The sequence below is a fragment of the Cervus canadensis genome, chromosome 12 (genome assembly GCF_019320065.1).
Source record: "Cervus canadensis isolate Bull #8, Minnesota chromosome 12, ASM1932006v1, whole genome shotgun sequence".
Lineage (NCBI taxonomy): Eukaryota > Metazoa > Chordata > Mammalia > Artiodactyla > Cervidae > Cervus > Cervus canadensis.
Window position 1 is genome coordinate 22,801,410 of NC_057397.1, and position 11,510 is coordinate 22,812,919.

At 41.2% G+C, this 11,510-nt stretch overlaps 1 pseudogene; it reads left to right on the forward strand.

The window, feature by feature from the left end:
• The first annotated feature begins 10,716 nt into the window (after positions 1 to 10,716).
• LOC122451531 lies at positions 10,717 to 10,806 on the forward strand (annotated as a pseudogene).
• Positions 10,807 to 11,510: the final 704 nt, after the last annotated feature.

An 11,510-nucleotide genomic window follows, 5' to 3' on the forward strand; every position in this document is an offset into this window, starting at 1 on the left:
AAGTTAAGAGACTTCCCTTGTGGTCCAGTGGCTAAGACTCCAAGCTCCTAATGCAAAAGGCCTAGGTTCAATTCCTGGCCAGGGAACTAGATCCTGAATGTTGCAACTAAATATCCTATGTGCTACAACTAAGATCTTGTGCAGTCAAGTAAATAAATTTTTTTAAGTTTAAGTCTCCAGCACCACAATTCAAAAGCATTAATTCTTTGGTGCTTGGCCTTCTTTATGGTCCAACTCTCATGTCCATACATGCTGCTGCTGCTGCTGCTAAGTCACTTCAGTCATGTCCGACTCCGTGTGATCCCACAGACGGCAGCTCACCAGGCTCACCCATCCCTGGGATTCTCCAGGCAAGAACATTGGAGTGGGCTGCCATTTCCTTCTCCAATGTGTGCAAGTGAAAAGTGAAAGTGAAGTTGCTCAGTCGTGTCCGACTCTTAGCGACCCCATGGACCACAGCCCACCAGGCTCCTCCATCCATGGGATTTTCCAGGCAAGCGTACTGGAATGGAGTGCCATTGCCTTCTCCGTCCATACATGACTACTGGAAAAATCATAGCTTTGACTTTAACATACAACTTTCAAAATGATAATTAAACAAAAGGTTTGTGAGCAGTTAAAAAGAATGTGGTGCATGCTAAGTCACTTCAGTCATGTCTGACTCTTTGCAATCCCGTGGACCATAGCCCATCAGGCTCCTCTGTCTATGGGCTTCTCCAGGCAAGAATACTAGAGCAGGTTGCTATTTACTCCTCCAGGGAATCTTCCTGACCAAGGATCAAACTCATGTCTCCTGCATCTTCTGCATTGGTAGGCAGGTTCTTAACTACTGAAGCACTTGGAATTTACGTTTGAGGACATTTCCTTGTCACTGATGGGAGGACTCAATACTGAAAGATGTTAATTTTCCCCAAACTGATAAACTGAATGAATGAAATTTCCAAGCGTAATTCCAGTAGGATTTTTCATGGAACTTGATAAGTTGATTCTGTTTATATGGAAAAGCAAGGACCCCAAAGAGTCAACATAATCTTTAATGGGAATTAGAAGATGGTAGCTGGGGTAGAAAGAAATTTGGCTTTCTAGAAATCAATAACTGGTAATCAAGTCAGTGTGATGTTGGTGCATTGACATATAAAGTCAACAGAAGAGAATAGAAAATCCAGAAACAGACGTGCGCATATGTTGAACTTTGATTTCTACAGAGCTGGTGTCACAATTCAGTTAAGAAAGGCAATATGTTCATTAAGTAGTACTGAGGAAAGAGTTATTTAGTGAGAGAAAACCTAAGACAATCTCTTTATAACCCAATATGCTACTGGAGATCAGTGGAGAAATAATTCCAGAAAGAATGAAGAGATGGAGCCAAAGCAAAACTAACACCGAGTAGTGGACGTGACTGATGATAGAAGTAAAGTCCAATGCTATAAAGAGCAATACTGCATAGGAACCTGAAATGTTAGGTCCATGAATCAAGGCAGATTGGAAGTGGTCAAACAGGAGATGGAAAGGGTTAAAATTGACATTTTAGGAATCAGCGAACTAAAATGGACTGGAATGGGTGAATTTAACTCAGGTGACCATTATATCTACTACTGTGGGTAAGAATCCCTTGGAAGAAATGGAATAGCCATCATAGTCAACAAAAGTCTGAAATGCAGTACTTGGGTGCAATCTCAAAATGACAGAATGATCTCTGTTCATTTCCAAGGCAAACCATTCAATATCACAGTAATACAAGTCTATGCCCGGACAAATAATGCTGAAGAAGCTGAACTTGAACAGTTCCATGAATATTTATAAGACCTTCTAGAACTAGTACCCCCAAAAGATGTCCTTTTCATTATAGGGGACTGGAATGCAAAAGTAGGAAGTCAAGAGATGCCTGGAGTAACAGGCAAATTTGGCCTTGGAGTACAGAATGAGGCAGGGCATAGGCTAATAGAGTTTTGCCTAGAGAGCACACTGGTCATAACAAACACCCTCTTCCAACAACACAAGAGAAGACACTACACGTGGACATCATCAGATGGTCAACACCGAAATCAGATTGATTATATTCTTTGCAGCCAAAGATGAAGAAGCTCTATACAGTCAGCAAAAACAAGACTGGGAGCTGACTGTAGCTCAGATTATAAACTCCCTATTACCAAATTCAGACTTAAATTGAAGAAAGTAGGGAAAACCACTAGACCATACAGGTATGACCTAAATCAAATCCCTTATGATTCGTGGAAGAGACAAATAGATTTAAGGGATTAGATCTGATAGACAGAGTGACTGAAAAACTATGGACAGAGGTTCGTGATATTATACAGGAGGCAGGGATCAAGACCATCCCCAGGAAAGAGAAATGCAAAAAGGCAAATTGGTTATCTGAGGAGGCCTCGCAAATAGCTGTGAAAAGAAGAGAAGTGAAAGGCAAAGGAGAAAAGGAAAGATATACCCATTTGAATGCAGAGTTCCAAAGAATAGCAAGGAGACATAAGAAAGCCTTCCTCAGTGATCAATGAAAAGAAATAGAGGAAAACAATAGAATGGGAAAGACTAGAGATCTCTTCAAGAAAATTAGAGATCCCAAGAGAACATTTCATGCAAAGATGGGCACAATAAAAAACAGAAATGATGTGGACTTAACAGAAGCAGAAGATATTAAGAAGAGGTGACAAGAATACACAGATCTATACAAAAAAAAAAAAAAAAAGATCTTCAGGACCCAGATAATCACAATGATGTGATCACTCAGCCAGAGTCAGACATCCTGGAATGCAAAGTCAAAGTGTTCCTTAGGAAGCAACACTATGAACAAATCTAGTGGAGGTGATGGAATTCCAGTTGAGCTATTTCAAATCCTAAAAATGATGCTGTAAAAGTGCTGCACTCAATATACCAGCAAATTTTGAAAGCTCAGCAGTGGCCACAGGACTGGAAAAGGTCAGTTTTCATCCCAATCCCCAAGAAAGTCAATATCAAATAATGTTCAAATTACCCCACAATTGCAGTCATCTCACATGCTAGCAAAGTAATGCTCAAAATTCTCCAAGCCAGGCTTCAATAGTACATGAACTGTGAACTTCCAGATGTTCAAGCTGGTTTTAGAAAATGGAGAGGAACCAGAGATCAAATTGCCAACATCTGTTGGATCATCGAAAAAGCAAGAGAGTTCCAGAAAAACATCTACTTCTGCTTTATTGACTATGCCAAAGCCTTTGATTGTGTCAATCACAACAAACTGTGGAAAATTCTTATAGAGATGGGAATACCAGACCACCTGATCTTCCTCCTGAGAAATCTGTATGCAGGTCAGGAAGCAACAGTAAGAACTGGACATGGAGCAACAGACTGGTTCCAAATCGGAAAAGGAGTATGTCAAGGCTATATATTGTCACCTGATTATTTAACTTATATGCAGAGCACATCATGAGAAATGCTGGGCTGGATGAAGCACAAGCTGGAATTAAGATTGCCAGGAGAAATATCAATAACCTCAGATATGCAAATAACACCACATTTATGGCAGAAAATGAGGAAGAACTAAAGAGCCTCTTGATGAAAGTGAAAGAGGAGAGTGAAAAAGTTGGCTTAAAAGTCAACATTCAGAAAACTAAGATCATGGCATCTGGTCCCATCGCTTCATGGAAAATAGATGGGGAGACAGTGGAAACAGTGACAGACTATCTTTTTGGGCTCCAAAATCACTGCTGATGGTGACTGTAGCTATACAATTAAAAGACGCTTGCTCCTTGAGAGAAAAGTTATGACCAACCTAGACAGCATATTAAAAATCAGAGACAATACTTTGCCAACAGAGGTCCATCTAGTCAAGGCTATGGTTTTTCCAGTAGTCATGCATGGATATGAGAGTTAGACCATAAAGAAAGCTGAGCACTGAAAAATTGATGCTTTTGAACTGTGGTGTTGGAGAAGACTCTTAAGAGTCCCTTGGACAGCAAGGAGATCCAACCAGTCCATCCTAAAGGAGATCAGTCCTGAATAGTCATTGGAAGGACTAATGCTGAAGCTGAAACTCCAATACTTTGGCCATTTGATGGGAAGAACTGACTCATTTGAAAAGACCCTGATGCTGGGAAAGATTGAAGCCCAGAGGAGAAGGGGTCGACAGAGGATGAGGTGTTTGGATGGCATCACTGACACAATGGACATGAGTTTGAGTAAATTCCGGGAGTTGGTGATGGACAGGGAAGCCTGGTGTGCTGGTCCATGGGGTCAGAAATAGTTGGACATGACTATGTGACTGAATGAACTGTATAACCCAGATCTTGGAGTTTTTCTTCTAATGAGGGCAATGTACCTCACAAGGAAAATATTTGTAAACTCAAGTATCTGCTAATTAATATCTCTGTTTATTAAAAAAAGACATTGTACTGTGAATGCCACACTACAAATATCTGCAAAGTGGATAAAAGGGTATTTTTAAGACTTGAAATTGTCAGAAGATCAATATCCAGAATGCATGAACTCCAACAATTAATAGGAAAACAATAGACAACCCAACTGAAAACTTAGAAAAGCACATTAATGGACATTTCTCAGAAGAGGAAACACAAAAGACCCATCAACAAAGGCTCAGTCTCATTAGTAACCAAATTAAAACCACCCTGAAATACCATTTCACATCGACCACATGGCATGAATTTAAAGCACCAAAGTCTGGCGAGATTCTAGGGGAATAGAAACTTTTAAGCTCTGCTCTTAAAGTGTAAATTGATACAATCATTTTGGAAAGCCTTGTGAAACAACTTAATAAATGTGAACATGAAAACATAAAATAACCAGCAACTCCACCCCTAGCTCACGTTCCTTAGAGAAACCCTTGCACTTGTCTAATAGAACACATATGGAAGAATGGTTCTAGCATGATGTATCATAGTGAAAAACTGGATGCAAGGAAAAAGTTAAATTAATATAAAAAATTGAGTATGGTAATGAATCCTATGTAGCCCTGAACATCCATGTGATGGATTTAAAAATATTATGTTGAGAAGAAAAGAATAACTCAAGTAAAAACACATAGGGTATTAAGAACCCATTTATATGAATTTTGAAAAATTCATATCTATTGTCTCTGATGCATATATACATATACATATGTGGTAAAAATGTAAAGAAAGGAAAGTTAATGATAAACAAAATTTAGGACAGCTATTACCTTTGAGAAAAATTGGGAAATGAACTATGAAGCAATAGTGAAAAAAGTCAAAGTACTGACATTGTTCTATTTATTAAATTTTGGGTAGATATATGTGTCCTTTATTACTATCTTTCAAACAGTACCTATACATTAGATGCATGTGATATTATGAAATAATGAGAAATACGTACTTCAATCTTGTCCACTTAAAAAATTATTCACAACCTGAAACTTGAGAATTACATTTTAGTTAGCAGGAATTTTTAGAACTTCAAGCCCAGGAGGCAGCATCTCAAGTGACCCTGAGAGAACTGCTCCAAAGAGGTGAGAGGAGGAGCCAAGTTATATAGAAGTTTTTCCACAAAGAGCACATAGTCTGAACATCAAAAGATTATTGTTAATTAAAGAAAACCAGGTGTCTTGAGTTAAGGAATTCGGAGCTTTTCTGTGTATGGGAAGATACAAGAGTCTGGGCATACTGAAATCATTCCTTTGGTATGCATCTCAACTATCTGGAATGAGATGTGTTTTCACATCCTGAGCTTCCCGTGGGGGAGTGGCTGCAGTCTGATGGCTGCTAGATCACAGGTATTCCTTCCTTTCTGAGTCCTCTCAGGGCTCACCATCTAACTTTCCACAGTGGCTGCAATTGCTGATAACTGTGACATCCTTTGTTTACTGATATGGCAGGAAATATTTCATTTCTCGGTCTTCACTCCTACCTCCTGGCCAGAGATCCTAGAACCCTTGTAATTTCCTAAGGGTGATGGAGATAGGGGCATCTTTTATTATGATATTTGGTTTTCATCCCTGGACTTTGAAATAGCTCTGGAATGGAGCAAGAAAGGTGACAAAGCATCTTTTGTTACCCATGGCAAGCCCCTTCAATCACACTTGGGTTCATTGTTAATAAACTTCCCAAAGCCCCTTAGAGTATGGATTGGGTTCCCCTTTAAAGGGTTGGAGTTTTGGACCCTAATCCCTCTCCACTTCCAGCCTCTGAGAGGGCAGAGGGGCTGAGGTTGAGTTCAATTCCCATTAACCAATTATTTAATCAATCAATCATGTTATCATAATGGAACCTGCAAAAAAAAAAAAAAAAAAAGACCCTTTTGTCGTGGGAGTGTGTAATTTCCTCAGTTCTGTCTTGTCACAACAACAATTTGAAGCAACAGCCCTCAGACAGACCTTGTTACAGCTCCTATGTTACAGCTCAGTTTTATTTAGAAAATAAAGGAAAATACATCCTTGAGGCATGAGGGTATGCCAACCCAAAAGACATGAAGAGAAGAGAGAGGGAGAGACCCCTAGCCCTTTGGCTCCTTTTTTTATATTTTTTTTCTCCTCCCCCTAGGCCTGTCCTATGTAAACTGGGCTAGCCAGGAGTGCTGTTTGTTCCACCTGAGGTTCTCACTCCAGTCCTTGGACCTTCCTTTGTTCTATTTTCACGAGCTTTCCCCTTCCTTGTTTTTTAGCCACCACCATTCTGAACTCCTTTTTCCTATTCTAACTACCTAACAGGACTGAGCCCTTACCCTGTGGCATAGGGTGGCCAGAGGCATCATAATCGAACTGTAGGTCACTCTGTTGGTGTTCATAGAGAATTAGAGGATTGATGGGTGTGAAAAATCCTTGTATACAATGTGAGAAGTAGTGAATGTAGAGAAATAATGATACTGCTAGTGAGCTTTTTATTTATGACATTTTCCAGGGATTGTTAAATGCTGTTAAAATGGTGATATGGCAAGGAATATGACTTTATGAGAGCAGGCTGATCAAGGAGATAGCATTCTAGTGTCTCAGAATAACCATCTTCTGGGGTCTGGATATCAAGTTCTTTTATAGATGAGAGATGCAGAAAGTGAGGAAACAAAGTAAAAGATAGAGTGAGATGTACACTAGATTTTATGTGCTTGTACTTAGTCGCTAAGTCATGCCCAATTCTTTGGGACGCTATGCATTGTAGCCCACCAGGCTCCTCTGTCCATGAAATTCGCCAGTCAAGAATACCAGAATAGGTAGCCATTCTCTTCTCCAGGGGATCTTCCTGACCCATAGATCGAGCCTGGGTTCTCTGCATTGCGGGCGAATTCTTTACCATCTGAGCCACCAGGGAAGACCTCAGAAACGAAGTAAAAAGGCCATTAATCTTCCAATATCTCCAATATTTGCAGACACATCAGGAAGGGGATGTATCAGTTTCCTCTTTCCTGTGTCCACAGGCAGACAGAGTTCAGAAGGAAGGCACTAACTTAGTTCAACAGTCTGTCAGAGGGGCAGGATTCTCTGAGGCAGGCCATTTTGTATGATTATAATAACAAAAGCAATGGAAAGCAAGTCAAAGAAACAGTTCCAACATGAAGTCTGAATTGGTTTTCCTGGCAACAATGAAGGTAGATGGTCATTGGCATAATACAGATGGATATAATTATACAAAAAAGGCCTTGATGATCACGTTTATTTACAGATCATGGAGTTACAGACCTGAGGGTATTTTCTGGAAGGTCTCGAGTATTCCCAGGGCATGTGTTGGCGATTCCTTGAGGAATCTTATTACACCGTTACAGCTGAGGTGATAGTTTCCTGGGCTAGGACCACTGAAATTTCTTCTCTTTGTGTGTCTTAGAATGTCAGATAAAGCTGATGGAAAGGAAAGTGGAACAAACTTCAGGAAGTGAAGGCCTGAAGTCATAGGGAGTGGGCAGATTATTATAATATATATGAAAGTGACCTGTAAATATTTTGAAGTCAGCTACACAATGGAGCAGGGGCTTTTCTGGTGGCTTAGCGGTAAAGGATCCACCAGCCAATGTAGGGGATGAAGTTTCAATTCCTCAGTCAGAAAGATCCCCTGGAGAAGGACATGACAACCCACTGTAGTATTCTTGCCTGAAGAATCCCATGGGCAGAGGAGCCTTGCAGGCTACAGTCCATGGGGGTCACAAAAGAATTTGGACATGACTTAGAGACTAAACAACATCAACAACATAACAGAGCAAGGAGATTTCTTCTGATTTGCTCCTGAGAAGGTCTTTGCCCATTTCTGGGAGGCAGAATTTAACTCATCACCAGAAATAACTTTGCAGAACTTCAGATTATTCACCTAACACTGAAGTTGAGGTGACAAGCTCTCTAACAGGTATGGTTCATTCTCAACTGACAGCCCCACTGCTCTAAATTTTATAGTACTCTTCTATAAAGTTCATTTTCATCAACATGGAAGATTTCACAAGAGGAAATAAGCTTTCACATAGCAGAAAAGACTCCGCTTTGATGCACAAAATTCTTGAGTGGAGACTGTGAGTCTGTAAACAGTGTTAACGGGCAGTGAGCTTGTTGACTGACCCTATGAGCATTCTTTCTTTGCAGTATACACAGATACTCAAGACTATTTTTCTTCTTTTTTTACATAGAGACCATGCTTTTTTCATTTTATTTATTTATATTTTGGCTGCTCTGAATGGCATGCAAGATCTTCATTCCCTGACCAGGGATTGAACCCTGGCCACAGTAGTGAGACCGCAGAGTCCTCACCACTGGACTGATGGGGATTCCTCCAAGATACTTCTTTATGGACATCCAGGAACAGCCTGAAGTCTGGAGTTTCTTCCAAACTCACCTGAGCTGCCGTTTGTTTACCCTATAGTATTAATATGCGCTACGACCCCTGCAAAGCACTGTATATCATATCAACTACACAGAGCTCCTATCAGAGGGGTGCTGTTATCCCCTGGTACAGACAGTGACTGAGGCTTTCGAATGTTTAAGTGTCTTCCCAAGCTCTACTATCATACAGTGTGGGAATAATTCAGACCAAAGCCCTCCCACTCCAGGGTGGTCTTAACTCTCATCTCAGTTCTGCAAGGGGTTGTGGGTTTGGAGATGAGAGAGTAGATGAGAAAGAATACAGGGAGCCTGGTCTCTATAGGCCCCCCTCCCATGCAGAGGGAGGCACAGGGCAGCCAGCACTTGAATCCATTTCAGCTGCTCAGATGTATAAGGTCCTTGGAGATTCTTAGCAGAAACTTCCAAAGGAAAACAAAAGGTCTTTTGCTCAGCCTAATTCTACTTCCTAAACACAGTCATTCCCTGTGTAATCTCACTCTTTCTGCCCATGAAACAGTGTGTTCTGACTCACATAATAGACATTTACAGAGCAAACTTTGAGAGCCTAATGAATGCCTCTTACTGTTAGTACTAAATATAATCTTCTAGAATGTGGCAACATTCTACATTTCTAAAGTTCAAGTTATAAAATGAAAACCTCTTAGATGGAAAAAAAAAAAAAGCCCTGAAGTACAAACAAATCTATGTCCTTTCAATTATTAAAAAAAACCTCATTTGAACTTTTTCCAATATGTAATTGAACCCATCAGCCATTATTTGGAAAAACTAGTGTTTTGTGTTTTTTTTTTAAACAAATATACTTCTGGATTTGAGGGACTGTGTTTGTCGTATTCCCTGTTATGTCTGGAATAAAACCTAAGGATACAGTGCTTCATTTCTCAATAAAAAGGGCAACAAGGAGTTGGTGCTTCATTACGTATATGTTTAGGAAAGGAAGGCTTCCCAGGTGGCTCAGTGGTAAAGAACCTGCCTGACAATGCAGGAGACACAAGTCTGATCCCTGGTTCACACACAAGTCTGGTTCAGACACAAGTCTGATCCCTGGTTCACAAAGATCCTCTTTGCGAGGAGGAGGGCATGACAACCCACTCCAGTATTCTTGTCTGGAGAATCCCATGGACAGGGGAGCCTGGTGGGCTACAGTTAGTGGAGTCAAAGAATTGCATACAACTGAAGTGACTTGGGACACATGGCAGGAAAGGAGTGCTTAGGAAACAGAAGTAAGAGCAGACAGCACTCCCCGAGGCATAGAGCCCTGGCAGCCCCACAAGTAACAAACACACTGGCTGTGTGGGCTGGTGGCACGAGGCGGCTGGGGAGAGGCTGTGACTAAGCCCGCTCCCACTGATGCATCATCAGCCCCCCTGGGCTCCCACGCACACTTCAGGGTGCTCTGTGCTCCATTCAGAGCTTGGGGTTGAATCTTAGGCCCCTTAAACTAAGTTCACATAGGGCCCAACATCTGAAACAAATATACATGATCCAAACTGAAGGGATTTCCCTGGTGTTCCAGTCAGTAAGACTCCATGCTCCCAATTAAAGGGGGCCCAGGTTTGATTCCTGGTCAGGGAACTAAATCCCACATGCATGCCTCAACTTAGAGTACACATGTCGTGATGAAGATCCCTCAAACTGCAACTAAGCCCCTTCATGGCCAAATAGTAAATAAATACATATTTTTTTTAAAAGGGAGAAATGATCGAATAAACAAATACATAGAAGAGAGGAGAGAGCTGCCTCATTTGGTGATGAGACAGTAAATAATCCACCTGCAGTGCAAGAGACCTAGGTTCTATCCCTGAGTTGGGAAGATCCCCTGGAGAAGGGAAGACTCCAAACTTTCAATGCGGGGGTTGCCGGTTTGATCCGTGGTCAGGGAACTAAGATCCTGTATGCTGCAGGATGTTGCCCAAAAAAAAGAAAGAAAAAGAAAAAAAATGCAGCATGTATACTAAAATTGGAAAGATACATTAGCATGGCCTTTGCAGCAGTATGACTCCCAAATTCGTGAAGTGTTCCATATATTTTAAGCATCCCCCAAAAAAAGAAAAAAAAATGTTTGCTCCTTAGGAGAGGAGTAGATAATTAGGGCTGTACTTTTTTGTATATTCAATAATCTAAATCAAAATTAGATTCCTCTTCCCCACACTTGACTTCGTTTTGCAATGTGGCATTTTGATGTCAAGTTCTTTGTTCTTTGCATGCCTCTTGAAGTCAAAACGCTTGTTCTGAAAGGTAGCTGTCAATAATTTCCAAGCAGCTAAGATATGCTCAGGCATGAGACTGGAGGGCAAGCCTAAAAGGCTGATGGCACTTTTGATTTTAAAGCATTTGAATGTATTCTACTTATGAATAGCTCTCTGCCTGTGTGAAAGTGTGTGCTAGTCACTCAGTCATGTTCAATTCTTTGTGACCCCATGGACTATAACTCACCAGGCTCCTCTGTCCACGGGATTTCCCAGGCAAGAATTCTGGAGTGGGTTGCCACTTCCTTCTCCAGGGGATCTTCCTGATCCAGGGATCGAACCCCAGTCTCCTGCAACGCAGGCAGATTATTTACTGGCTGAGCCCCTAGGGAAGCCTATTACTGATGAAGGTTCATGGTCAGAAGGCAAGAGCAGAACGTGTTCTGGCCAGAGGACTCTCCCTGTCCTTCCAGAGACTCTCACAGGACAAAAGCAGGCTGGGATGGCAGGAAAGGGGGATGGCAAACTGGGGTGCTCCAGCCAGG